This window comes from Triticum urartu, chromosome 7 (assembly GCF_003073215.2).
Source record: "Triticum urartu cultivar G1812 chromosome 7, Tu2.1, whole genome shotgun sequence".
In the NCBI taxonomy this organism is placed as follows: Eukaryota; Viridiplantae; Streptophyta; class Magnoliopsida; order Poales; family Poaceae; genus Triticum; species Triticum urartu.
The window spans coordinates 592,811,713-592,838,479 of record NC_053028.1 but is presented as its reverse complement, the minus strand read 5'-3'; positions in this window follow the sequence as shown (position 1 = coordinate 592,838,479).

The following is a 26,767-nucleotide window of genomic DNA, read 5'->3' as shown; positions in this document are numbered from 1 at the left end:
GCACCCGTGGATATGGTTAGCCATGGAAAGTGAAAGTATGGTGGAAAAGGGAATAAAGTTTATTTTCTGTTTGGGAACCGCCTATGATATATCTAAGCATGGAAAGTATTGGGAACTCTAAGTCGTTTTCGTTGGTGGGATGGATACACCTCCCAAAATGTTTTTATCTCTAAGTTTTTCGCTTTGAGCTCTAGCAACTCTACAAATCCCTACTTCCCTCTACGAAGGGCCTTTCTTTTACTTTATGCAATTTTTATTTCGAACTTGAGTCTCCATCTTCTCTTATAAAAGTACCAACTAGGAGGCAATATGATCGTACTTGAGTATTGGATGTAGCTAATATGCGAGTGTGTTTCATGAATGGATCAATGGTTGAGCATGATGGGCTAGGGATAGCTTATTTTAGCGTTGATATTTTGAAAGACATGGTTGCTTGTTGATATGCTTGAGTATTTAAATTATCATGTCAAAACTAGACTATTGCTTTGAACAATATAAAAGTCCAAATGTCCATTCTATAAAGAAAGAAATATGATATGACATGTTAGGCAGCATTCCACATCAAAAATTCTATTTTTATCACTTCCCTACTCAAGGACGAGTAGGAGTTAAGCTTGGGCATGCTGATACGTCTCCAACGTATCTATAATTTTTGATTGTTCCATGCTATTATGTTATCAATCTTGGATGTTTTATAAACATTTTATAGTCATTTTATATCATTTTTTGGTACTAACCTATTGGCATAGTGCCAAGTGCCAGCTGTTGTTTTTCCATGTTTTTTACATCACAGAAAATCAATATCAAACGGAGTCCAAATGCGACGAAACTTTACGAAGAATTTTTATGCGTCAGAAGGAACACAACCGGCCCTGGTTGTGCCTGGGGGGTGATAACCCACAAGTATAGGGGATCGCAACAGTTTTCAATAAGTAAGAGTGTCGAACCCAATGAGGAGCTAAAGGCAGAACAAATATTCCCTCAAGTTCTATCGTCCACCAATACAACTCTATGCACGCTTGATGTTCGCTTTACCTAGAACAAGTATGAAACTAGAAGTACTTTGTAGGTGTTGTTGGATAGGTTTGCAAGGTAATAAAGAGCAAGTAAATAAAAAGTAGGGTCTGTTGTAAGTAAAGAAGCAATAAAGTAAGTACCGCGAGTGTGGAAAAGTGGTGGTAGGAGTTGCGAAATTGCCCCTAAGCAATTGACTTCTTTACTAGACCGATAGCAAGTATTATGTGGGAGAGGCCACTGATAGCATGTCATCCCTGACTTGGAATTCTATGCACTTATGATTGGAACTATTAGCAAGCATCCGCAACTACTAATGTTCATTAAGGTAAAATCCAACCATAGCATTAAGATATATTGGCCCCCCTTCAATCCCGTATGCATCAATTTCTATGCTAGGTTGAAGCTTCTGTCACACTTGCCCTGCAATACATAGTCCTATCAACATAGAACTAACCCTAGGGTGTGATCCACACGCGCAATCATATGATGGGCACCAAAGGACAGCAACATAACCACAAGAAAATTAAATCAATCATAGCAATTCATCAACCACCGATAGGACAACGAAAATCTACTCAGACATCATTGGATGGCAACACATCATTGGATAATAGTATGAAGCATAAAGCACCATGTTAAAGTAGAGGGTACATCGGGTTGTGGGAGAGTGGACCGTTGTAGATAGAGGGGGGAAGGTGATGGATATGTTGGTGAAGATGGTGGAGGTGTTGGTGAAGATTGCGGTGATGATGATGGCCCCTGGTGGCACTCCGGCGCCACTGGAAGCGAGGGGGAGAGAGCCCCCCTCCTTCTTCTTCTTCTTCCTTGACCTTCTCCCTAGATGGGAGAAGGGTTTCCCCTTTGGTCCATGGCCTCCATGGCACGGGAGGGGCGAGAGCCCCTCCGAGATTGGATCTGTCTCTCTGTCTCTCTCTGTTTTTGCGTTCTCTCCTAGCTCTGTTTCACCATTTCGTGTATATATGGAGATCCGTAACTCCGATTGGCCTGAAACCTTCGCCGTGATTTTTTTCCCGAAAATTAGCTTTCTTGCAGCAAAAGACGAGCGGCAACCGCCTTACAGGTGGGTCACGAGGGTCAGGGGCGCGCCCTGGGGGGGGCCTACCTCGTGCCCACCTCGGACACTGGTTCACGTTGGTTTTTCTTCCGGATTTTCCAAATATTCCAAAAAGTATCTCCGTCTGTTTTTATCCCGTTTGGACTCCGTTTGGTATGGATATTCTTCCAAACCAAAAACATGCAATAGACAGGAACTGGCACTGGGCACTGGATCAATATGTTAGTCCCAAAAATAGTATAAAAAGCTGCCAAAAGTATATGAAAGTTGTAGAATATTGGCATGGAACAATAAAAAATTATAGATACGACAGAGACATATCAGCATCCCCAAGCTTAATTCCTGCTCGTCCTCGAGTAGGTAAATGATAAAAAGATAATTTTTGATGTGGAATGCTACCTAGCATAATCTTGATCACATATCTAATCATGGCATGAATATTAAGATGCGAGTGATTCAAAGCAATAGTCTATCATTTGACATAAAAACAATTATACTTCAAGCCCACTAATAAAGCAATCATGTCTTTTCAAAACAACAAGGCCAAAGAAAGTTATCCCTACAAAATCATATAGTCTGGCTATGCTCCATCTTCTTCACATAAAATACTCACATCATGCACAACCCCGATAACAAGCCGAGCAATTGGTTCATACTTTTTAACGCGCTTCAGCATTTTCAACCTTCACGCAATACATGAGTGTGAGCCATGGACATAGCACTATAGGTGGAATAGAATGGTGGTTGTGGAGAAGACAAAAAGGAGAAGATAGTCTCACATCAACTGGGCGTATCAACGGGCTATGGAGATGCCCATCAATAGATATCAATGTGAGTGAGTAGGGATTGCCATGCAACGGATGCACTAGAGCTATAAGTATATGAAAGCTCAAACTGAAACTAAGTGGGTGTGCATCCAACTTGCTTGCTCATGAAGACCTAGGGCATTTGAGGAAGCCCATCATTGGAATATACAAGCCAAGTTCTATAATGAAAATTCCCACTAGTATATGAAAGTGATAACTCAAGAGACTCTCTATATGAAGAACATGGTGCTACTTTGAAGCACAAGTGTGGAAAAGGATAGTAGCATTGTCCCTTCTCTCTTTTTCTCTCATTTTTTTGGGCCTTCCTTTTTTATGGCCTTTCTCTTTTTTTCCTTTTTTTTATTTTTTTCGTCCGGAGTCTCATCCTGACTTGTGGGGGAATCATAGTCTCCATCACCCTTTCCTCACTGGGACAATGCTCTAATAATGATGATCATCACACTTTTATTTACTTACAACTCAATATTACAACTCGATATCTAGAACAAAGATATGACTCTATATGAATGCCTCCGGCGGTGTACCGGGATGTGCAATGATCTAGCGTAGCAATGACATCAAAAAACGGACAAGCCATGAAAACATCATGCTAGCTATCTTACGATCATGCAAAGCAATATGACAATGAATGCTCAAGTCATGTATATGATGATGTTGAAAGTTGCATGGCAATATACTCGGAATGGCTATGGAAATGCCATAATAGGTAGGTATGGTGGCTTTTTTGAGGAAGGTATATGGTGGGTTTATGGTACCGGCAAAAGTTGCGCGATACTAGAGAGGCTAGCAATGGTGGAAGGGTGAGAGTGCGTATAATCCATGGACTCAACATTAGTCATAAAGAACTCACATACTTATTGCACAAGTTTATTAGCCCTCTAAGCAAAGTACTACTATGCATGCCCCTAGGGGGATGGATTGGTAGGAAAAGACCATCGCTCGTCCCCGACCGCCACTCATAAGGAAGACAATCAATAAATACCTCATGTTCCAACTTCATTACATAACGGTTCACCATACGTGCATGCTACGGGAATCACAAACCTCAACACAAGTATTTCTACTAATCCACAACTACCCACTAGCATGACTCTAATATCACCATCTTTATATCGCAAAACTATTGCAAGGAATCAAACACATCATATTCAGTGATCTACAAGTTCTATGCAGGATTTTATGACTAACCATGTGAATGACCAATTCCTGTCATCTCTCTAAATAGATATAAGTGAAGAAAGAGAGTTCAATTATTTCTACAAAAGATATGCCCACGCTCTAACAAATATAAGTGAAGCAAAAGAGCATTCTACAAATGGCGGTTGTCTATGTAAAGAGAAACAGGCAATCCAAACTTCAAATGATTTAAGTGAAGCACATGAAGTATTCTATAAACCATACTCAAAAGATATAAGTGAAGTGCAAAGAGCATTCTATAAATCAATCAAGGACTATCTCATACCAGCATGGTGCATAAAATAAAAATGAAAACTAAATGCAAAAGACGCTCCAAGATTGCACATATCGCATGAACGAAACGAATCCGAAAACATACCGATACTTGTTGAAGAAAGAGGGGATGCCTTCCGGGGCATCCCCAAGCTTAGACTCTAGAGTCTCCTTGAATATTTACTTGGGGTTCCTCGGGAATCCCCAAGCTTTAGCTCTTGCCTCTCTTCCTTCTTCTCACATCGAGACCTGCTCGATCATCGAACACTTCATCCACACAAAACTTCAACAGAAAACTCGGTAAGATCCGTTAGTATAATAAATCAAATTACTACTCTAAGTACTGTGGCAAACCAATTCATATTTTGTTTTTGCATTGTGTCTTAATATAACTTTTTCATGGCTTAATCCACTGATATAAATTGATAGTTTCATCAAAACAAGCAAACTGTGCATCAAAAATAGAATTTGTCTAAAACAGAATAGTCTGTAATAATATGAACATTCACCATACTTCTGATACTTGAAAACTTCCACCAAAATCAGAAAAAATAAAAAATTTGTATAGGAAGACAGTGCAAAAATAATCAGAACCATTTGACGTTCCAGCTAAAAATGTAAAATCGCGCACTACAGCCAAAGTTTTTGTCTTGCACCGTACAAAGCATCAAGCAAATGTAAACATCCTAAAGGAAAACCATGGCACATTATTTTTATTTTTAAACCTTATAAAAGAACACAACAGAAATAAATGACTCTCTAAAACTTCCGGGTTGTCTCCCTGGCAGCGCTTCCTTTAAAGCCATTAAGCTAGGCATATAGTGCTCAATTAATGGATCCACCCGAATCCCAAGGTATATCAAAGCCAATTTTAATTAACAATGATTTGTAATTTAGTAGTGAGCACAAAGTAACATATATCATGCAACAACGAAGTCCAACTCTCTTCCTATGCATCGGCATGTCATAAAAGAACAATTCATGCACACAAAGTAAAGGCCAATGCATAGTATAAACAGTTTCTTGCAATTTTGTTGTATTGGAAACATAGAGAGGTGGAGATATAGTTCCTCTCTCATAATAATTGTAAGTAGGAGCAGCAAGAACATGCATATTATATTCATCAAAATCATCATGTGCGGTAGTAAAAGGCAACCCATCAATATAATCCTTAATAAGTGCAAACTCCTCCGATATAGTGTAGTCTGAGAATTTAAAAAGATAATAGGACTATCATGTGTGGGTGCAATAGCAACAATTTCATGTTTAACATAAGGAACTATAGCAAGTTCATCTCCATAAGCATAATTCATATTGGCATCTTGGCCACAAGCATAGCAAGCATCATCAAAAAGGGATATTCGAAAAGAATCAACGGGATCATAACAATTATCATAGCAATCATCCTTCGGTAAGCATGAAGGGGAATTAAAAAATGTATGAGTTGAAGAGTTACTCTCATTAGAAGGTGGGCACGAGTAGCTAATCCGCTCTTCCTCCTTTTTTTCTTCGCTCTCCTCCATCTTTTTCATCCAATGAGCTCACAGTTTCATCAATTTCTTCTTCCATAGACTCCTGCAAAATATTAGTCTCTTCTTGGACAGCGGAGTAGTACTCAATATATGGTTCAACATAGGCATTAGAAGCATAATTATCATAGCAATATTTAAGTATGGCAAAAAAATAGATTTGTAAAGAGTAGCATCATACTTTTCAATCAAAGAAGCAATTTCGTAAGCACCCTTAAAAGCAACAAATTCTTCAATTTTTTGAACATCATAGTAATTATAAACACCCTTAGCATACGAAGATACGATTCCATTATCACTAAAATCACATTGATAGGGATGGTGTTTCTTAGGGTTTTTAGAACAACAAGTAAAATCATATATTTCACATAAATTCCAAGAATAGCATTGCAAACGACGAATTTGATCTAGTAAAGTTTTCCCTTTTTCAGATATTCGGTGTCGCACAAAACAAGCATGATCATCTAAAGATTTGCCCTCAACTAAGCTAGTTGGGGTTTCAGCACAAGCACATAGGGATCGAAGATGATCCAAGCAATAAGCTTCAGGAGTTTGATAGATTTTGAGTGGTTCTTCAACCATTGGTTTAGTAGGTACAACTAATTTTTTTGGTATTTTGTGTTTCCTACCCATAACTAAAGATAGAAAACAACTAAGAATAGCAAATAAAAATTACTTAGTGATAAAGAAAACAAGCACACACGAGAATATCCACCCCACGCTATTGCTCCGCAGCAACGGCGCCAGAAAAAGGTCTTGATAACCCACAAGTATAGGGGATCGCAACAGTTTTCGATAAGTAAGAGTGTCGAACCGAACGAGGAGCTAAAGGCAGAACAAATATTCCCTCGAGTTCTATCGACCACCGATACAACTCTACGCACGCTTGATGTTCGCTTTACCTAGAACAAGTATGAAACTAGACGTACTTTGTAGGTGTTGTTGGATAGGTTTGCAAGGTAATAAAGAGCAAGTAAATAAAAAGTAGGGGCTGTTGTAAGTAAAGAAGCAAAAAAGTAAATACAGCGAGTGTGGAAAAGTGGTGGTAGGAGTTGCAAAATTGCCCCTAAGCAATTGACTACTTTACTAGACCGATAGCAAGTATTATGTGGGAGAGGCCACTGCTAGCATGTCATCCCTGACTTGGAATTCTATGCACTTATGATTGGAACTATTAGCAAGCATCCGCAACTACTAATGTTCATTAAGGTAAAACCCAACCATAGCATTAAGATATATTGGTCCCCCTTCAATCCCGTATGCATCAATTTCTATGCTAGGTTGAAGCTTCTGTCACTCTTTCCCTCCAATACATAGTCCTATCAACATACAACTAACCCTAGGGTGTGATCCACGCGCGCAATCATATGATGGGCACCAAAGGACAACAACATAACCACAAGCAAATTAAATCAATCATAGCAATTCATCAACCACCGATAGGACAACGAAAATCTACTCAGACATCATAGGATGGCAACACATCATTGGATAATAGTATGAAGCATAAAGCACCATGTTCAAGTAGAGGGTACAGCGGGTTGCGGGAGAGTGGACCGCTGTAGATAGAGGGGGGAAGGTGATGGAGATGTTGGTGAAGATGGCAGAGGTGTTGGTGAAGATTGCGGTGATGATGATGGCCCCTGGTGGCACTCCGGCGCCACCGGAAGTGAGGGGGAGAGAGCCCCCCTCCTTCTTCTTCTTCCTTGACCTTCTCCCTAGATGGGAGAAGGGTTTCCCCTCTGGTCCATGGCCTCCATGGTACGAGAGGGGCGAGAGCCCCTTTGAGATTGGATATGTCTCTCTGTCTCTCTGTTTCTGCATTCTCTCCTAGCTCTATTTCACCGTTTCGTGTATATATGGAGATCCGTAACTCCGATTGGCCTGAAACCTTCGCCATGATTTTTTCCCGAAAATTAGCTTTCTTGCGACAAAAGAAGAGCGTCAACCGCCTTACAGGTGGGTCACGAGGGTTAGGGGCGCGCCCTAGGGGGGCGCCCCCTACCTCGTGCCCACCTCGGACGCTGGTTCGTGTTGATTTTTCTTCCAGATTTTCCAAATATTCCAAAAAGTATTTCCGTCCGTTTTAATCCCGTTTGGACTCCATTTGATATGGATATTCTACGAAACCAAAAACATGCAATAGACAGGAACTGGCACTGGGCACTGGATCAATATGTTAGTCCCAAAAATAGTCTAAAAAGTTGCCAAAAGTATATGAAAGTTGTAGAATATTGGGATGGAACAATCAAAAATTATAGATACGACGGAGACGTATCAGGGTGGGTGATACGTCTCCAACGTATCTATAATTTATGAAGTATTCATGCTATTATATTATTTGTTTTGGATGTTTATGGGCTTTACTAAAACCTTTTATATTATTTTTGGGACTAACCTATTAACCGGAGGCCCAGCCGAAATTGTTGTTTTCTTGCCTATTTCAGTGGTTCGAAGAAAAGGAATATCAAGCGGAGTCCAAACGGAATGAAACCTTCGGGAGAGTTATTTTTGGAATGGAAGCAATCCAGGAGACTTGGAGTAGACGTCAGGGAATATTCGAGGAAGCCACGGGGCAGGGAGGCGCACCCTACCCCCCTGGGCGCGCCCACCACCCTCGTGGGCCCCTCATGGCTCCCCTGACCGACTTCTTTCGCCTATATATGTCCATATACCCTAAAAACATCGGAGAACAGAATAGATCGGGAGTTCCGCTGCCAGAAGCCTCCGTAGCCACGAAAAACCAATCTAGACCCGTTCTGGCACCCTGTAGGAGGGGGGAATCCCTCTCTGCTGGCCATCTTCATCATCCCGGCGCTCTCCATGATGAGGAGGGAGTAGTTCACCCTCGGGGCTGAGGGTATGTACCAGTAGCTATGTGTTTAATCTCTCTCTCTCTCTCTCTCGTGTTCTTGAGGTGATACGATCTTGATGTATCGCGAACTTTGCTATTATAGTTGGATCTTATGATGTTTCTCCCCCTCTACTCTCTTGTGATGAATTGAGTTTTCGCTTTGAAGTTATCTTATCGGATTAAGTCTCTAAGGATTTGAGAACACTTGATGTATGTCTTGCATGTGCTTATCTATGGTGACAATGGGATATAACGTGATCCACTTGATGTATGTTTTGGTGATCAACTTGCGAGTTTGGTGACCTCGTGAACTTATGCATAGGGGTTGGCACATGTTTTCGTCTTGACTCTCCGGTAGAAACTTTGGGGCACTCTTTGAAGTTCTTTGTGTTGGTTGAATAGATGAATATGAGATTGTTTCATGCATATCGTATAATCATACCCACGGATACTTGAGGTGACATTGGAGTATCTAGGTGACATTAGGGTTTTGGTTGATTTGTGTCTTAAGGTGTTATTCTAGTATGAACTCTATGATAGATTGAATGGAAAGAATAGCTTCGTGTTATTTTACTACGGACTCTTGAATAGATCGATCAGAAAGGATAACTTTGAGGTGGTTTCATACCCTACAATAATCTCTTCATTTGTTCTCCGCTATTAGTGACTTTGGAGTGACTCTTTGTTACATGTTGAGGGATAGTTATATGATCCAATTATGTTATTATTGTTGAGAGAACTTGCACTAGTGAAAGTATGAACCCTATGCCTTGTTTCAACGCAATGCAATACCGTTTCGCTCACTTTTATCATTAGTTACCTAGCTGTTTTTATATTTTTAGATTACAAAAACCATTATCTACTATCCATATTAGACTTGTATCACCATCTCTTCGCCGAACTAGTGCACCTATACAATTTGCCATTGTATTGGGTGTGTTGGGGACACAAGAGACTCTTTGCTATTTGGTTGCAGGGTTGTTTGAGAGAGACCATCTTCATCCTACGCCTCCCACGGATTGATAAACCTTAGGTCATCCACTCGAGGGAAATTTGCTACTGTCCTACAAACCTCTACACTTGGAGGCCCAACAACGTCTACAAGAAGAAGGTTGTGTAGTAGACATCAAGCTATTTTCTGGCGTCGTTGTCGGGGAGGTTAGCGCTTGAAGGTATATCTTTAGATCCTGCAATCAAATCTTTTAGTTTCTTGTTTTATCAGTAGTTTAGTTTCTAAAAGAAAATTACAAAAAAAAGGAATTGAGTTTGCCTCATACGCTTCATCTTTTTAATATTTTTCGTGAGAATGATGGAAAGGAAAATTGTGCTCAAGTGCCAGAAGAAGAAGTCTATAAAATGTTTGGCACTAAATCTTTGAATGATGAGCATGATTGCAATGTTGTTAGTATGAACTCTTTGAATATCCATAGTACTAATGATGATGGCACTAGTCTTGATGAAAATGTCTCTTATAAGCATGTCAACTTTTCTGGAATACATAGAGCTTGCAAGTACACACCAATTAATGAAAATAGATTTTGCAAGAGGCATAAGTATTTGGAAACTAAATGGTTGCAAGAGAGGCTAGATGTGTGTGCTGAAAAATTAAAATTTCTATGCCATACTTGTGAACTTTGCAATGAACATGGTCATTTAAATCTCCAATGCAAATTGTTTCATGATCGTATCGTGTCCAAAAATTGTGATGATTTGATTTCCCTTGCACATCATAATGAACTTAGTTTGCTTTTGGGTTATGAAGAATGAAACATATAACTAAGAATATTCCAGAATATAACCTTGAGAAATTCCTCGATATTGATCTAGAAGAAATTTTTAGGTATTGTGCGGTGAATTGCATTGAAAATCCTTATATTCCAATTACATAAAGAAAAGATAACAAATAGAGGATGAAGAGACTACTAATGAAAGGGAAGAGGCTTCCCAATATCCTCCTATTATTTCTTATGATGAATCAGGTAATGAGGAGGAGCCTTCTATCCAACCAATATCATCAATAAGGAGCTCCAAAAAGAGGATTGAACCCACACATAATGTGAAGAAGAAAAATAAAAGACGGAGAACTAAAGGTGAAAAGGTATCCCTCCCGAATGATGTTGCCCCTATTACTCATTGTGATGATGATAATTGTTATACTATTGGTGCTATCCATACTATTAATGATGATAGTGATTATGCTTATGATATGAAAAGGCCCAAGATTGGGGATGCTATGTTTGATGAGACTGACATGTTTGAGAATATATTTGCTGCAATTAATGTTTTTCGCAAGCTTGGGAATGCTATGTTTAATGAAGATGATATTTCTAGCCTCCCAAGTTTTGATATGCAAATTTGTTATGATGATAGCATGCCTCCTACTTATGATGATTATTGTGATGATACTTATGCTATAAAAAGTAGTGATGATTATATTTATAAAACTTGTCATGATTATGATTACCCTTTTTCTGAACATTACTCCTTTAATGTGGAAACAATTTATAGTATTCGAGTTTCTTATGATACTCCCACTATTCCGAATGAGAAGAATTTTGCTTATGTGGAGAGTAATAAAATTTCTATGCTTGTAGATCATGAAAATAATTCTTTAGGTGATGGTTATATTGTTGAATTCATTCATGATGCTACTGAAAATTATTATGAGGGAGGAACATATGCTTGTAGGAATTGCAATAATATCAAGTTTCCTCTCTATGCGCTTAAAGTTTTAAAGTTATGCCTGTTTTGCCTTCCTATGGTAGTTGATTATTGTTCCCATAAATTGTTTTCTCACAAAATCCCTATGCATAGGAAGTGGATTAGACTTAAATGTGCTAGTAATATTCTTCATGATTCTCTCTTTATGTTTTAACTCTTATCTTTTATGTGAGCATCATTGAAATCATCATGCCTAGCTAGGGGTGTTAAACGATAGCGCTTGTTGGGAGGCAACCCAATTTTATTTTAGTTCCATGATTTTTGTTACTGTTTACTAATAAATAATTCACCTAGTCTCTTCTTAGATGTGTTTTTATGCTTTTAATTAGTGTTTGTGCCAAGTAGAACCTTTGGGAAGACTTGGGGAAAGTCTTTGCGATCTTGCTGTAAAAAACAGAAACTTTAGCACTCGCGAGATTTTCTTCTATGTTTTACTGGAGAGTGAGATTAAGTTGATTCTTTTTGCAGATGATTAATAGATAAATTTATCACGTCCGGAAATTTATTTTAGAATTTTTGGGGTTCCATAAGTATACGTTTGATACAGATTACTACAGACTGTTATGTTTTTGACAGATTCTGTTTTCTAAGTGTTGTTTGCTTATTTTGATGAATCTATGAGTAGTATCGGAGGGTATGAACCATAGAGAAGTTGGAATACAGTAGGTTTAACACCAATACAAATAAATAATGAGTTCATTACAGTACCTTTAAGTGGTGGTTTGTTTTCTTTTACTAACAGAGCTCATGAGTTTTCTGTTAAGTTTTGTGTTGTGAAGTTTTCAAGTTTTGGGTAAAGATTCGATGGACTATGGAATAAGGAGTGGAAAGAGCCTAAGCTTGGGGAGGCCCAAGGAACCCCAAGGTAATATTCAATTACAACCAAGATCCTAAGCTTGGGGATGCTCCGGAAGGCATCCCCTCTTTCGTCTTTGTTCATCAGTAACTTTACTTGGAGCTATATTTTTATTCACCACACGATATGTGTTCTGCTTGGAGTGTCAATTTATTTTGTTAGGATTTGCTTGCTGTTATTTAGAACAATTTTTTGCATCTTTTATTTCAATAAAAGTGGCATTGATATCCTTTACTATGCCTATGTTACAAGTCTACATGTTGCTGTTTGAAAACAGAAAGTTTATCGCTGTTGCAAAAATTCCCTAGAAAAGTCAGAATGTGATAAAATGTTGAAACCTTTTGCATAATAAGCTCTGATAAATTTACTACAGCGGTAATTTTATTTCATAATTTTGGAGCTAGGGAAGTATGGATCTTGCTGCATTCTTTTTGGACTGTTCTGTTTAGACAGATTGCTGTTATGTTGGCATTGTTTGCATATGATTGCTTGTTTAATGATTCTATTTAAGGATAGGACTTTTAAATATGCAGAGGCATTTAGTATTAAATGTTAAATAATAATTCTAGTGATTTTCTACAGTAGAGAATGATAAGGTTCTGCATGGATGTATACTAACCTATCTCACATGTTCTTGTTGAGTATTGTGTGGATGAAGCTTTTGAGATTTAGGGAGACCGTGATATGAGAGGAATTAAGGAGACACAAAACCTCAAGCTTGGGGATTCCCAAGGCACCCCAAGATAATATTTCAAGAAGTCTCAAGCGTCTAAGCTTGGGGATGCCCCGGTTGGCATCCCACCTTTCTTCTTCAACAACTATCGGTTAGTATCGGTTGATCCTAAGTTTTTGCTTCTTCACATGATGTTTTCTATTCTTAGATGTCATTTTATTTTGTTTTTCTTGATGTTTGAATATTAAGATACGAAATTATTAAATGGGAGAGTCTTCACATAGCTAAATAATTATTCAACGACTCATTGATCTTCACTTATATCTTTTTGGAGTAGTTTGTCATTTACTCATGTGCTTCACTTATATCCTATGAGTAAATAGTTGAATGATTTGAATATCATAAATATGAAATTATATATTCGTATCCCATGGGGAGTAATGACTTCACATATAAGAAGTAGAGGTGGTAAATTTATTGAAGGTTAGCAAACATTGTATTGGTCACTTGAACAATTCATGAAAAAATATTGAGGGAAGAGAGATTTCACATATAAATATACTATCTTGGACATATTTTATTATTGTGAGCACTCATTAAAATATGACATGCTAAAAGGTTGATGTTGGACAAGGAAGACAACGTAATGGGTTATGTTTTCTTATATCCGAAATAAAGTATATTGTCATGGATCATTCAACATGCTGAGCTTGCCTTTCCCCCTCATGCTAGCCAAATTCTTTGCACCAAGTAGAGATACTACTTGTGCTTCCAAACATCCCTTAAACTAGTATTGCCATGAGAGTCCACCATACCTACCTATGGATTGAGTAAGATCCTTCAAGTAAGTTGTCATCGGTGCATGCAATAAAAATTGCTCTCTAAATATGTATGATCTATTAGTGTGGAGAAAATAAGCTTTATACGATCTTGTGATGTGGAAGCAATAAAAGCAACGGACTGCATAATAAAGGTCCCTATCACAAGTGGCAATATAAAGTGTCGTTCTTTCGCATTAAGATTTTGTGCATCCAACTATAAAATTGCATGACAACCTTTGCTTCCCTCTGCGAAGGGCCTATCTTTTATTCTTGTCTTATACCTTATGCAAGAGTCATGGTGATCTTCACCTTTCCTTTTTACATTTTATCCTTTGGCAAGCACATTGTGTTGGAAAGATCCTGATATATATATCCAATTGGATGTGAGGCATCATGAACTATTATTGTTGACATTACCCTTGAAGTAAAAGGTTGGGAGGCGAATATATAAGCCCCTATCTTTCTCTGTGTCTGATTAAAACTTTGAACCCATAAATATCACGTGAGTGTTAGCAATTGTGAAAGATTAAATGATAGTTGAGTATGTGAAGTTTGCTGAATCAAAGCTCTGACATAGACCCTTCCTAAAAATAAGATGAATTGTAATTGTTTGATGACTAATAACACGGTTTGTTGGTATTCAAGAAAGTTTATGATCTATACTTTAACATGTGAATAGTTTGTTGCTTGATCATGAAAAGTCTTATGAGTTGAGCTACTGTTATGATATATAATGATGCTAGAAAAGGTGATTGAAATTATCAATGATCAAACTTGTGCACATGCTAGCATTCACACTTCATAAATTATTTCTTTTATCATTTACCTACTCGAGGACGAGCATGAATTAAGCTTGGGGATGCTGATACGTCTCCAACGTATCTATAATTTATGAAGTATTCATGCTATTATATTATCTGTTTTGGATGTTTATGGGCTTTACTAAACACTTTTATATTATTTTTGGGACTAACCTATTAACCAGAGGCCCGGCCCAAATTGTTGTTTTCTTGCCTATTTCAGTGTTTCGAAGAAAAGGAATATCAAATGGAGTCCAAACGGAATGAAACCTTCGGGGGAGTTGTTTTTGGAACGGAAGCAATCCAGGAGACTGGGAGTAGACGTCAGGGAAGCTTCGAGGAAGCCGTGAGGCAAGGAGGCGCGCCCTACCCCCTGGGCGCGCCCCCACCCTCATGGGCCCCTTGTGGCTCCCATGACCGACTTCTTTTGCCTATATGTGTCCATATACCATAAGAACATCGAAGAATAGAATAAATCGGGAGTTCCGCCGCCAGAAGCCTCCATAGCCACCGAAAACCAATCTAGACCCGTTCTGGCACCCTGCCGGAGGGCGGAATCCCTCTCCGGTGGCCATCTTCATCATCCCGACGCTCTCCATTCCGAGGAGGGAGTAGTTTACCCTCGAGGCTGAGGGTATGTACCAGTAGCTATGTGTTTTATCTCTCTCTCTCTCTCTCTCGTGTTCTTGAGGTGATACGATCTTGATGTATCGTGAGCTTTGCAATTATAGTTGGATCTTATGATGTTTCTCCCCCTCTACTCTCTTGTGATGAATTGAGTTTTCCCTTTGAAGTTATCTTATTGGATTGAGTCTTTAAGGAGAGAACACTTGATGTATGTCTTGCATGTGCTTATCTGTGGTGACTATGGAATATCACATGATCCACTGCTACCTCTTGAGCACTGTGTTGGTTTTCCCTTGAAGAGGAAAGGTTGATGCAGCAAAGCAGCGTAAGTATTTCCCTCAGTTTTTGAGAACCAAGGTATCAATCCAGTAGGAGACCACGCGCGAGTCACCTCGTATCTACACAAACAAATAAGAACGTCGCAACCAACGCGATAAAGTGGTTGTCAATCCCTTCACGGCCACTTGCAAGAGTGAGATCTGATAGAGATAATAATAATAGGATAAATATTTTTGGTATTTTTATGATATAGATTGAAAGTAAAGATTGCAAAATAAAATAGATTGGAAACTTATATGATGGAGCATAGACCCGGGGGCCATAGGTTTCACTAGTGGCTTCTCTCAAGATAGCATAAGTAATACGGTGGGTGAACAAATTACTGTCGAGCAATTGATAGAAAAGCAAATAATTATGAGAATATCTAGGTATGATCATGTATATAGGCATCACGTCCCTCACAAGTAGACCAACTCCTGCCTGCATCTATTACTATTACTCCACACATCGACCGCTATCCAGCATGCATCTAGAGTATTAAGTTCATAAGAACAGAGTAATGCTTTAAGCAAGATGACATGATGTAGAGGGATAAAATCATGCAATATGATATAAACCCCATCTTTTTATCCTCGATGGCAACAATACAATACATGTCGTTTTCCTTTCTGTCACTGGATCGAGCACCGCAAGATTGAACCCAAAGCTAAGCACTTCTCCCATTGTAAGAAAGATCAATCTAGTAGGCCAAACCAAACTAATAATTCGAAGAGACTTGCAAAGATAAACCAATCATACATAAAATAATTCAGAGAAAATTCAAATATTGTTCATAGATAAACTTGATCATAAACCCACAATTCATTGGATCTCGACAAACACGCCGCAAAAGAAGATTAGATCGAATAGATCTCCAAGAGAATCAATGAGAACTTTGTATTGATATCCAAAGAGAGAGAAGAACCCATCTAGCTACTAACTATGGACCTGAAGGTCTGAGGGAAACTACTCACACATCATCGGAGGGGCCATGGAGTTGATGTAGAGGCCCTCCATGATCAATGACCCCTCCGGCGGAGCTCCAGAAAAGGCCCCAAGATTGGATCTCTTGGGTACAGAAGGTTGCGGCGGTGGAAATAGGGTTTTGTGGTGCCCCTGGATGTTTGCGGGGTATATGGATATATATAGGAGGAAGAAGTAGGTCAGTGGAGCAACGAGGGGCCCACGAGGGTGGAGGGTGCGCCCAGGGGGGTAGGCGTGCCCCCTTGCCTCGTGGCGTCCTCGATTGTTTCTTGATGTCCACTCCAAGTCTCCTGGATCATGTTTGTTCCAAAAATAATGCTCCCGAATGTTTCATTCCATTTGGACTCTGATTGATATTCCTTTTCTGCGAAACACTGAAATAGGCAAAAAAACAGCAATTTGGGCTGGGCCTCTGGTTAATAGGTTAGTCCCAAAATTATTATAGAAGTGTAAAATAAAGCCCATTAACATCCAAAACAGGTAATATAATATCATGGAACAATCAAAAAATATAGATACGTCGGAGACGTATCAAGCATCCCCAAGCTTAATTCCTGCTCGTCCTTGAGTAGGTAAATGATAAAAAAGAATTTTTGATGTGGAATGCTTCCTAACATATTTCTCAATGTAATTCTTCTTTATTGTGGCATGAATGTTCAAATCCAAAAGATTCAAGATAAAAGTTTAATATTGACATAGAAATAATAATACTTCAAGCATACTAACTAAGCAATCATGTCTTCTCAAAATAACATGGCTAAACAAAATTATCCCTACAAAATCATATAGTCTGGCTATGCTCTATCTTCATCACACAAAATATTAAATCATGCACAACCCCGATGACAAGCCAAGCAATTGTTTCATACTTTTGATGTTCTCAAACTTTTTCAATTTTCACGCAATACATGAGCGTGAGCCATGGATATAGCACTATAGGTGGAATAGAATGGTGGTTGTGGAGAAGACAAAAAGGGAGAAGATAGTCTCACCTCGACTAGGCGTATCAACGGGCTATGGAGGTGCCCATTAATAGATACCAATGTGAGTGAGTAGGGATTGCCATGCAACGGATGCACTAGAGCTATAAGTGTATGAAATCTCAACAAAAGAAACTAAGTGGGTGTGCATCCAACTTGCTTGTTCATGAAGACCTAGGGCAATTTGAGGAAGCCCATCATTGGAATATACAAGCCAAGTTCTATAATGTAAAATTCCCACTGGTTTATGAAAGTAACAACATAGGAGACTCTCTATCATGAAGATCATGGTGCTACTTTGAAGCACAAGTGTGGAAAAAGGATAGTAACATTGTCCCTTCTCTTTTTTCTCTCATTTTTTTATTTGTGTCGTGCAATTGTCACGGCACATGTCCTAGCGAAAGGACTTAGTCGTAGGGCCATCACAACTAGGAAGCTTAAAGGGGTTAATCGGGATAAAGGACACGCGAGGTTTTATACTAGTTCGGCCCCTTATGATGAAGGTAAAAGCCTACGTCTAGTTGTGTTTGGAATTGTTGGGGTTTCGAAGACCAGGGAGCGAATCTGCTTGTCCTGGCTTTGAGTTGTTGTCTCTTGACCTAAGCCGCCGCCGGGTTGTCCCCTTATATACACGAGTTGACGCCTGGCGGCCTACAGAGTCCCGGCCGGCTTATAAAACGTGTCCGGCTCGGTGACTTCTTTTACATGCCTTTCTTTACAAGTCTTTCCTTACAATGGCGGTTTACAATATTGGGCCTTAAGCCGCCTCTGGGCTTAGGCCTTCTATAAGTCTTAATAAACTATCGCCTTGAATGTTACTGGGCTTCTTTTGTAACCCGCCATTGGGGCTGACCCGGCCCCTCCTGGGCAGGTCTTACCTGGTATCTATATTCCCAACATTAGGCCCCAGGTTGACTTTCAACTTTGTTCCTTGTCAATCTTCAATACTTAGATGAAATCCATCTTCCTCTCTCTGTAAAAATTTTGTAACTCGTTGTGACGTCATCTTCTGAAAACACAAAAACTGTTATGACGTCATCCACAACGGAGCTTTATCTTTTAATGTCTTCTGAGAATCGAGGCGTCCATTTAGTTGGATAGTCATTATTTGGGTCTTCCTCGATTTTCATGCCCACCTGTTTGCTTATCTCCTTATAAATAGGCACGCCCTAGTCTTTCTCATTCTTCTCTTTCTCCGTCTTCTTCCTTTCGCAACCCTACCGCCACTCGAGCTCCGCCGCCATCACAGATCTCCTCGTCTCCGTCAACCTTGGCCGCTGCATCAACCTGAATCAGTCCAGAGAATGGCGGCGACCTCCGCAGAAGATCCGTGGTTGTAAGTTTTCACCTTCCTGCTCCTCAGGTCCGCATTAGGGTTTCTAAGTTTCCTCCGTGTTCTTCATAGTTCGTCACGGGTTCGTTGTACTTCTTCCACTTTAGCTTCTTCTTGATCCAAAAAGAAACATATAATCGTATGGTAGTTGTTTTGTGCCCATCCTTGATACTAGTAGATTCCTTCTTCTGGTAAAAAGGGTTTCGTTAGAGCTCACGAACTCTTCTGTGCCAGACTTTTAGGTCTAGAATATTTTCCATTTTGAACGACCACTCGATCCAGAATAATATCAAGAATTTAGGAAACCTGTTTGCCTCAACACTTAGCCAATTCTGTTTCTGTTTTCCTTCAAATGTTTGTAGTCATGGCGGCTTATGACGCCGGCTTACTTTTCCCTTATGTGACATTAGCCCTTACTTAAGCCGCCATTACCTATTTGCACCATCATCATTTAACTATTAATTTCACCATTGAATTGAACCGGCACGTTACTTTCTTTCCAGTTCGTCTTTTGATCATCATGCCGTCAAAAGCACTGACCGTCTGCAACCGGGTCCCTTCCACAGTAACTGAGGACAACTTGAAGGAATTATTCACCATAGGTTTTTTGCCAGGGAAGAATGTTATGTCTTATCGTGCACCTGACCCGGACGAGGAACGGCCTATCCCCAAAGATGGTGAAGTTATTGTCTTCGCTGACCACATGAATCGGGGATTTTCACCACCCGGCTCAAAGTTCTTCAGAGATGTTCTCCATTTTTTCAAACTCCACCCTCAAGATCTCGGGCCCAATTCCATATCCAATATCTGCAATTTCCAAGTTCTTTGTGAGGTGTACCTTCAAGAAGAACCGACTGTGGAACTCTTTAGAGAGTATTTTTATCTGAACCACCAGAATGAGTGTACCAATGGCCCCATCTTGGAACTTGGAGGCATATCAATTCAGTGCCGACAGGGCACCGTTTTCCCCCTAATAGTCTTGCTGAGTCACCCCAAAGACTGGAATCGGACCTGGTTCTACTATCAAGACACTTCACCAACCAATGAGAAACCACTGATGGGTTATCGCGCGGATCATCTAGATTCCAAGTTTGCGCTCCCTGACAAGCTTACTACCGCCGAAGCAAAAAGCTTATTCCATCAATTAAAAGGATTAACGCCTTATTGGGGAGCGGCTTAGCCGGAGTTGATTTGACTCGTTGTTGGGTCTCGTGGCGGGTCATCCCTCTAAGCCGCCGATCCAAATTGATGTATGAATATGGTGGAGGCCCAGATGACTCTCTTCGTCACAGCTCCGTTCAACTAACTGAAGAAGATATTGTTTCAATGTCGACCCTTCTGGTGAACGGCAAATATGAAGACTGCAGTAAAGTCGGGTTAAACCCCTTCTGCAAACTTAACCCGGCGCCAGAGGTAAGAAACCCCTGACCTCTTTCTCTTTGTATTTTCCTCAGCAGTTTTAAATACCTGCATGACCTTGTTTACTTGTTCACAGGCTAAATCTGACTTCTGGAAAGCCAAGTATGACCATGAAGCCGCCAAGAAGGCTAGAGCCGCCGCCATAAACGCCAAGAAAACGACCCGGAGGTCCAAGAAGAAAAAGAGCATCGCTGAGGACCTGTTAAAGCTTGATGATATTTCTGAGTCGGAGGTAGCCCTTGAATCCCTTGGCTAGTTCTTTAATAACCTTATTGACACTAACTATTGCCAGGACGACACGGGGGCCAGTCAGGCCGTGGAAGAAGAGGTAAATATTTCCTCCGACTCAGCCCATTTGCCAAGACAAAAACTTCGACTGGTAACCCGGAAAGTAAGGTTTCCACACCCTTCGGCTTATTTGGACCTTCATTTTCTTTTGAAAAAGCAGCAACATGAGAGCCGTCGTCAGGCCTGGAACGATGATGAACCGCCTTCCGTTCTTCAACAAACTCCTTAGAAACGCCAGAATGAGGTCTTTTTTATTTTCATCTTTTACTTTTCATTAATGGATATTCTCCCTTGCATTACTAACTTTATTTTATCTTCTACAGGAGGTGTCTCGCTCTTCTGGCGACTCATCTCAAACTCAATTTCCGGCTTTCAAGACTGCCCCTGGGTATGGAAAAAATCATCTTTCCTCCGTGTCTTTCAAACTGCATCTTTGTATTAACTGTCTCATAACATCTTTCGTAGTGGCCAAGCCAAGTCCAAGAAGGCCAAAGTAACTAAACCGACGGAAGACCCGTCAGTCCTTTCTCTTGAACCGGCCATGCCAACTTCTCCCCCTCGAACTGAAGCACGAGAAGACCCGGCTGCTGATACTCAATTAGACCCTCCTAAGCCATCAGCTGATGACACCGTTGTTAACCCCTCTACTGCCGGACCATCCAGCTCGGCTAACCCGCCACCATCTTCTGATCATGACGTTCTGATCACTGGAAGCCATTTTGTTGAGTCGGGGACTCCCACCGTGTTAGCTCGACACACCGCTAAACAAGAAGCCTTGGAGAGACAGAAAGTGTGTTTTGATATCTCTCACTACAGTCATCTGAATGCTAATGACATATTGTCCGGCTATCTCAGCCATGTTCATTCCAGCCGAGAGTCAGAGATTGAGATGGTCAAGCAACTTCAGCTGAAATATGAGGTATGTTCTCCAGTTTAATTATACTCTGCCAGCCCCCAAGTCTTCAGATGATGATTCTGAATGATCTGGAGACATCATGATATAGATGGATACTTTCTCTCTAAGTCATTCAAAAGTCCAACAGAATAGTGCAAACTTCACATGTAGTCCCCAAGGGCCGGTTCACTTGATCATAAATGAGCCGGTACTTAATTTCATAACTGTCTTGTGCCAGTCTCAATAAATATTGTAATCCGGTTTAATCTTGAGAGACTTTCTAAATGTCATACATTAGCCCCCAAGTGCCAAGTGTTGTTACTTTGTAAGGTACTTGGGACTTGAAATATATAAAATTCATAAGAAATTGCTTTAACAGACATTAGCCCCCAAGTGTCAAGTGGTATTGCAGTGCAAAGTACTTGAGACTTGAATCTTTATAACTTTTAGTTTAAGCCTTGACACACATGTGTATGTTTTGTAGAACGCCCTATCTGAATTGTGCTCCCAATTAACTGATGCAAAGACCCGGCTGGCGGATCAAGAGGCAGAAATCAAGTCTACTGATTCTAAACTTCAATTGAGTCTTGCTGAGATGGAAAAATTGAAAACCAGCTTGACGGCCAAAAAGAAATCCTGGGCCGAAGAAAGGACACTGCTGACACAACGCGCTGAAAAAGCTGAAGCGGCTCTTGACACTAGTAGAAAAAGGGGCTTTCGTTCGGGCCTGGCCAGCCCATTAGTCCCGGTTCTGCCATGAACTGGGACCAATGGAGGCATTTGTCCCGGTTCGTGAGCCTAGGGGGGCGGTCGGGGCCTCGTGGGCATTGGTCCCGGTTCGTCTGGTCGCATTTGTCCTGGTTCTTGGCATGAACCACGACCAATGGGCCTCACTCCTGGCCCACAACCATTGGTCCCGGTTCATGGCAGGAACCGGGACACAAGGATGGCCTTTAGTCCCGGTTCCAGCCATGAACCGGGACCAATGAGTTGCCTATATATACCCCATCGCCGGGAGCAGAGTACTCCACAGTGCTTTGGTTTTTGCTGGCCGGCGAGGGGGAGGGCATTGGGTGCTCTAGCTCACCTCCTATGCGCATGAGGTGTTCGATGAAATGCCCGAGCCACATTAGTTAAGCTTTCTCCTCTCGAAGCTCGACCTCCGAGCTCCATTTTTTCCGAGATTTGTCTAGGTTTAGCGGTCCGTCACGCCCCGTCCTCGTCTTCACCGCCGTCGATCGCCCGCGCCGATCTCGTTGCCGGCACCACCATGGTGAGCCTCTTGTTCTTATCTTCTTTCTGAAAGAAAAAAAATCTTACTTTAGATACATACTTGTCTAATTTTCTTACTTTTGACACACATAATTATATATAATGCACGCAGATGAACCGGCAATGGATGTACGGTGACAGACACACCTCTGAGTACATTAAGGGTCTGCATAATTTTCTCGAAGTGGCTGAGGCAAACAAGCAGAATGGTTTTATGTGTTGTCCATGCCCTAATTGTGGGAATACGAGGTCTTACTCTGACAAGAAAATCCTTCACACCCACCTGCTTTATAAGGGTTTCATGCCAAACTATAATGTTTGGACGAAGCACGAAGAAATAGGGGTTATGATGGAAGACAGTGAAGAAGAGGAGGATGATGACAACCATGTGCCCCTTAAATACGGTGATGCTGCAACAGGGGAAGCTGAAGATCAAGAGGAAGCTGAAGATCCAGAAGAACCGGACGATGTGCCCGATGATGATCTCCGCCGGGGTCATTGTTGATGCAAGGGAAAAGTGCGAAAGTGAAAAGGAGAAGCTAAAGTTCGATCGCATGTTAGAGGATCACAAAAAATGGTTTTACCGCAATTGCGAAGATGGCAACACAAAGCTCGGTACCGTACTAGAATTGCTGCAGTGGAAGGCAGAGAATGCTGTGCCTGACAAAGGATTTGAGAAGCTACTGAAAATATTGACGAAGAAGCTTCCAAAGGATAACGAATCGCCCGACAGTACGTACGCAGCAAAGAAGGTCGTATGCCATCTAGGATTGGAGGTGGAGAAGATGTATACATGCCCTAATGACTGCATCCTCTACCGCGGTACGTACAAGGATTTGAACGCATGCCCGGTATGCGGTGCATTGCGGTATAAGATCAGACGAGATGACCCTGGTGATGTTGAGGGCGAGCCCCATAGGAAGAGGGTTCCTGCGAAGGTGATGTGGTATGCTCCTATAATACCACGGTTGATACGACTGTTCAGAAACAAAGAGCATGCCAAGTTGATGCGATGGCACAGTGAGGACCGTAAGAAAGACGGGAAGTTGAGAGCACACGCTGACGGGTCTCAGTGGAGAAAAATTGAGAGAAAGTTCTGGGCTGAGTTTGCAAGTGACCCAAGGAACGTATGGTTTGCTTTAAGCGCGGCTGGCATTAATCCTTTCGGGGAGTAGAGCAGCAATCACAGCACCTGGCCTGTGACTCTATGTATGTATAACCTTCCTCCTTGCATGTGCATGAAGTGGAAGTTCATTATAATGCCAATTCTCATCCAAGGCCCTAAGCAACCAGGCAACGACATTGATGTGTACCTAAGGCCATTAGTTGAAGAACTCTTACAGCTATGGAATGGAACAGGTGTACTTGTGTGGGATGAGCACATGGGGGAATAATTTGACCTAAAGGCATTGCTGTTCGTGACCATCAATGATTGGCCCGCTCTCAGTAACCTTTCAGGATACACAAACAAGGGATACCACACATGCACGCACTGTTTAGCTGACATCGAAAGTATATACCTAGACAGATGCAGGAAGAATGTGTACCTGGGCCATCATCGATTTCTCCCGACCAACCATCAATGTCGAAAGAAAGGCAAGCATTTCAAGGGCGAGGCAGATCACCGGAAGAAGCCCTCCATGCATACCGGTGATCACGTACTTGCTATGGTCTCTCATTTACACGTAATATTTGGAAAGGGTCCCGATAGACTAGCTATTCCGAATGACGCTGAGGGATGCGCACCCATGTGGAAGAAGAAATCTATATTTTGGGACCTACCCTACTGGAAAGAGCTAGAGGTACGCTCTTCAATCGACGTGATGCACGTGACGAAGAACCTTTGCGTGAACCTATTAGGCTTCTTGGGCATGTATGGGAAGACAAAAGATACACCTGAGGCACGGGAGGACCTGCTACATTTGCGCGAAAAAGACGGCATGCCTTCAAAGCAGTATGAAGGTCCTGCCAGCTACGCTCTTACCAAAGAAGAGAAGGAAATCTTTTTTGAATGCCTGCTCAGTATGAAGGTCCCGACTGGCTTCTCATCGAATATAAAGGGAATAATAAATATTCCAGAGAAAAAGTTCCAGAACCTGAAGTCTCATGACTGCCACGTGATTATGACGCAAATGCTTCCGATTGCATTGAGGGGGCTTCTACCGGAAAATGTCCGATTAGCCATTGTGAAGCTATGTGCATTCCTCAATGCAATATCTCAAAAGGTGATCGATCCAGAAATCATACGAAGGCTAAGGAGTGATGTGGCGCAATGTCTTGTCAGTTTCGAGCTGGTGTTCCCTCCTCCTTCTTCAATATCATGATGCACGTCCTAGTTCATCTAGTCGACGAGATTGTCATTCTGGGCCCCGTATTTCTACACAATATGTTCCCCTTTGAGAGGTTCATGGGAGTCCTAAAGAAATATGTCTGTAACTGTGCTAGGCCAGAAGGAAGCATCTCCATGGTCCATCAAACAGAGGATGTCATTGGGTTTTGTGTTGACTTCATTCCTGGCCTTAAGCAGAGATCGTGTCCCCCATTTACGGGATTCTCATCAATACGGACGTGGGTAACCCAACTGCGCCATTTATCACGGTGCTTGGGAGGCAAGCGAGTTTTACTTGGTTGGTGGGGACGCATAGTCGCATCCGCTCATATAAGGGGATAAGGACCCACCTTTTTACATACGCCTTCTTCCTCCTTTGCCTATCCATCTTCTGCGCACCCGAGCTCCAGCGCCCAAGCCTGCACTTCCTACCTCAACCTTCCCCAACTATGTCCGGAGCGGGAGGCAAGTGGATGGTCTCCTCCGTCACGGAGGGCCATGTCAAAAAGCTAAGGAAGGCCGGATACCTATCCAAAGAAATCGCGCACCGGCTTCCTGAGGAGGGGCAGCTTCTCCCCACCCCAAGGCCCCATGAGAGTGTAGTATTTCTTCCCCACTTCCTCCGCGGACTGGGTTTTCCTCTCCACCCATTTGTCTGCGGGCTCATGTTCTACTATGGCCTAGATTTCCACGATCTGGCCCCGAACTTCATCCTCAATATCTCGGCGTTTATCGTCGTGTGCGAGGCTTTCCTCTACATCCGCCCCCATTTCGGCCTCTGGCTCAAGACCTTCAACGTCAAGCCAAAGGTGGTGCGCGGCAACCAGGCGCAGTGCGGAGGTGCCATGGCGGGCAAAATAGCCAACGTCCTATGGCTCAAGGGCTCCTTTGGGGAGACCTTGAAGGGGTGGCAGTTAGGGTGGTTTTACATCACCGAGCCACGCGATCCGAAGTGGATCGCAGCCCCTGAATTCCGATCCAGACCCCCAACGCAGCTCACGTCCTGGAAGGAGACGGGCTTGTCGTGGGGCGACGAAGAAGAGGTGACCGGACTAAAAAATGCATCCAGTCCCTGGTGAACAAGCAGCTCAAGCTTGTCACCATAGTCCAGGTCATGCTCGTCCACCGGATCCTTCCGTGTCAAGAATGGGACTTCAATTTGTGGGAGTTCAACCCGGCGCAGCACCGCTCTGAGCAGGCTCTTCAACAAGACGTACGAAGATGTCTCGAAGGGGCTAACAAAAGGCGCCGAGGCTCCCACATCCGCCTTCGAAGACCGCGGATTCAGCTCGCAGCGTCCTGCTGGCGAGGTAAAATATTTTCATCTTTTACAGGATGTTAAGTTTTCTTCATAGTTTGACTCTATGTGGGATCTAAACTCCCTCACCTTTGACAGGATTGGCAGGCGAAGTCCAGACTGATTAACTGTCTGGCTCCCTTGCCCGAAGACCCAGCCCCTGCTCTCCTAGCGAAGCTGCTGGTTCCGGCACCTTATGTGGTGCCGGAGAAAAAGGCCAAGAAGAAGAAGGCCATGGGGACTCGAAAGAGTTCCCGGCATATGGTGGTGTCGGACTCGTCGCCCGACGAGTTCGAGATGCACTCCTCCCGTGAAGACGAGGAGGAGGAAGAAGAAACCTCTCCCCCTCCAGCAGGGGGAGGAAAGAAGAGGAAGGCCACCCCAGTAGGGGAGGCCGAGGGGT